Source organism: Papaver somniferum, chromosome 6, assembly GCF_003573695.1.
Source record: "Papaver somniferum cultivar HN1 chromosome 6, ASM357369v1, whole genome shotgun sequence".
NCBI classification, from domain to species: domain Eukaryota; kingdom Viridiplantae; phylum Streptophyta; class Magnoliopsida; order Ranunculales; family Papaveraceae; genus Papaver; species Papaver somniferum.
The window spans coordinates 123,954,184-123,957,421 of record NC_039363.1 but is presented as its reverse complement, the minus strand read 5'-3'; the positions used below and the strand labels follow the sequence as shown (position 1 = coordinate 123,957,421).

The 3,238-nt window shown below is 40.7% G+C and overlaps 1 pseudogene; it reads right to left on the bottom strand.

Moving 5' to 3' along the window:
- Nucleotides 1-1,453: 1,453 nt before the first annotated feature.
- LOC113291431 lies at nucleotides 1,454-2,150 on the bottom strand (annotated as a pseudogene).
- Nucleotides 2,151-3,238: the final 1,088 nt, after the last annotated feature.

Sequence of the window (3,238 nt, the reverse complement as noted above, 5' to 3'; positions counted from 1 at the left end):
TCTCCATTAGTAAAGCGATGAACTCCGATATATGACTACTAATTGAACTAAAACGATGCGACAATAAGTGAGAATCACACCCATTAATGTTCCCCGTTTCAGAGGTGAACATTCTATAAACTTTCTCCTAGAAAATCAACGTCAATTCGGCTACATTACTTAAGACAGCATCTTATGTGTGAAAAACAAAGGCTCTACAAATAGGTAAATGCTCTTGTTGAGTGAATCTAACAACACGAACTCCGGGAGGCATTTTTGTAGATGATTTGAGAGTGAAGAATTTGTAGAATGGGTGAATTTAGAGTTGAAATGAGGAGTATTTATATAACTCAAAAATTATAATCGTTAGATCACAAAAGGTTTTCAGCAGTCCAGATTCATCCGTTTTATGAAAAACGCAGCGGTTTTAGCAAAACGCTGGCGTCGGAAGTAGCAGCGAGCGTTGGAAAGACAAGCGCCAGCGTTTTTGGCTCAAGCGTCAGAGTTGGTTTGTAGCTCGCCCGACTCTCCTTTAACGCGCGCTACATGTTCCATCTCATCCATTTTTCATGTTTGTTGAGTCCATAGTGGGATCAGAATCAACAAACTTCAAGTTTGTTGATTCCATAAGAAGCGCTCTTAGGTAGGTCATCTGGGAAAATGCAGTGAATTGTCAATTATGTTGGATTGCCTAATGGGCTTGGATGAGCAGAATGAGGCTTGGTTTGTTCATCCCCAACAAAAAGACAAGACATGAACAGTTCTTTTTCCCTTTTGAAGCAGAGAGACATACCAACTACTTGTAATAGATGATGACCGTCTAACAAAATTTTCGCAAGTGAAAACTAATTTTGGAATTGGAAATAAGATCGAAACGATGGGATTTCTTTTTTTTTCTTTTTTTTTTTTTTTTGAAGAAAAAGCCAGATTTTGTTAGAGAGTTCGAGTCACGTCGTAGTGACCACTACATATATCATGTATGCTGACGAAATTACAATTTTTTAGCTGGGTGACCAAATCTTCGTTATCGAGGAGAAGATGTAAAACCCTTTACATGATCAGTGTTAAGAAAAATGGGAATGTTATTCTTTTTTTTCCGTTTCACTTCCACAACAAACACGCCGAGGCTGAGACTAGCGATGAAGAGAAAAGGATTTGGGATGAACAGTTTATGAAGTTTGATAGTGCAACGTATTGCCCATTATTTTGTTTGACATGGCCAAGGCTGCGAATTTTATTAACATAGAGGGCTTGCTGGACTTGATGACGGATAATGCGGACCGTATGATAGGTAAAACACCATTGAAGATGCGTAGGACATTTGCCATTAGAAACCAACTCACCCCTGAAGAAGTAGTAGAAATGATTCGCATGGAAAGTGAATGGGCCTTCGAATCTAAAACGTAAAGCGGAAAATCGCACACTATATGTACATTTGAAATTTGATCTTCTAGAATTCTGCTCTTGCTTGAAGTCAAAATGCAGGGGAAGGAGGACTATAAGGGATGGGAATTAAGCATAAATCCTTCCTTCTTCGGACTGTTGCGCCAAACACCTCCGACATGTCCAAATCTTCTGGCCTGACACCACAGGGAAGTTTCCAGTCGAAGTGGTACAGTAAATGAGCAAGTAAAAGCCCCATATTGGCTGTCCCAAGTGACAGCCCTGGGCACATCCTCCTACCAGCCCCAAATGGAATGTACTCAAAGTTAGTTCCTTTATAATCAATATAGAACTACCATTAAACCTCTCCGGGTCAAAGCTTTCCGCATCACTCCAATATGCTGAATCTCTTCCGATAGCCCATGCATTTACCATGATTCTAGTATTCTTCGGTATCTCATACCCATCGATCTGACAACTCTCCCTACTTTGGCGCGGGATTAGTAGTGGAAGTGAAGGGTGTAGCCTGAGAGTTTCTTTGATTACTAGTTTTAAGTAGCTTAGTTTAGGTATCTCTGTCTCATCAACCTTTCCATTTGTAGCCTTGAGGGCATTTCGGACTTCAGCTTGTGCCTTTTCCATGACTTTTGGCTGTTTTAACTTTTAACATTAAAACTACTGGAGTGAAGGCGGCAAACTGGAGCTATTTTTGTGGTAGATACGAACCATAAAAGTAATGGCAGTAAACTCAACACTACTGGAAATAAGGCGGCAAACTGGAGCTCCATGGTTACAGAAATGCCGATGAATTAAGAGGTCGGATGAGGGTTATGCAAGATCACAAGTCCACTTATATGGTTTTTTCAAGTACATTTTGTAGTTTTGCTGTGGAGGATCACCGCCGGAAGATGCTTTCTAGATATTATAGTTTATAGGGTTTGGTGCCCTTCACCAATCAAATTACAAGTCACTGAAATGAAGTGCTCAGTGCTCACCCACAATTAGTTATTTCTGATCCGCCCCAGTGTAACTGCTTCTATCCAACCGAGGCTATGCACGGCTTCATCCAGTTTTAAAAGGAAATGTTGATGAGTAAGAAACGTGGAACTGGTTTAGGGGTTTGCCACATATTATGACTCTTGGAGGTGTCTCTTGCCAAGAGAAGCGACTCAAAGTAAGAAAAAATATACGAAAAGATGTAATGAATGTATGTGCCTATTCAGTTTGAGACACAACGGTTGATTTATTATAAATACATGATGCTAGCCTAGTCTTCTTATGCAATACCCCATTCATCACCATGGCGCCGGCACCATCAAAGACCATAACTTGAAGAGTTGTGACAATCGAATCTTTGTGATTGACAGGGAAGCAGCCCTGAAATCAAAAAGGTTTGAGTCCGCAATGCTTGCCAAGGAAAATAAAAAGATTGTTCTCAGTTATACCTTAATAACAGGCGAAATATTGTCTAAGATAGTTGAGTATCTCAGCAAACACGCTGAGACCCAGACTAGCGAACAAGAATTGAAGATATGGGATGAACAATTTGTCAATTTTTTTAATAATAACGCCATAGTGTTCGACGTGATCAAGGCAGCAAGTTATCTTCAGATAGAGGGCTTGGTGGATTTGTTAAAAAAGGGAGTGGCGGATTGTCTCAAAGCCAAAACACCTGAGGCGTTGCGCGGGAAATTCGCCATTTGTAACCAACTCGATCTCCCCGGAGAAGAAGAATAAGGAGATGAAGAGAGAATTTCGCAGAGCAGCAAGGAGCAACTCTCCCCGGAGAAAAAGAAGGTGAAGATTGAATTTTGCAGCAGCGGCGAGGAATAAGAGGCGACCATATGCATAGCCGGTGGATAGATTTCTTATACAT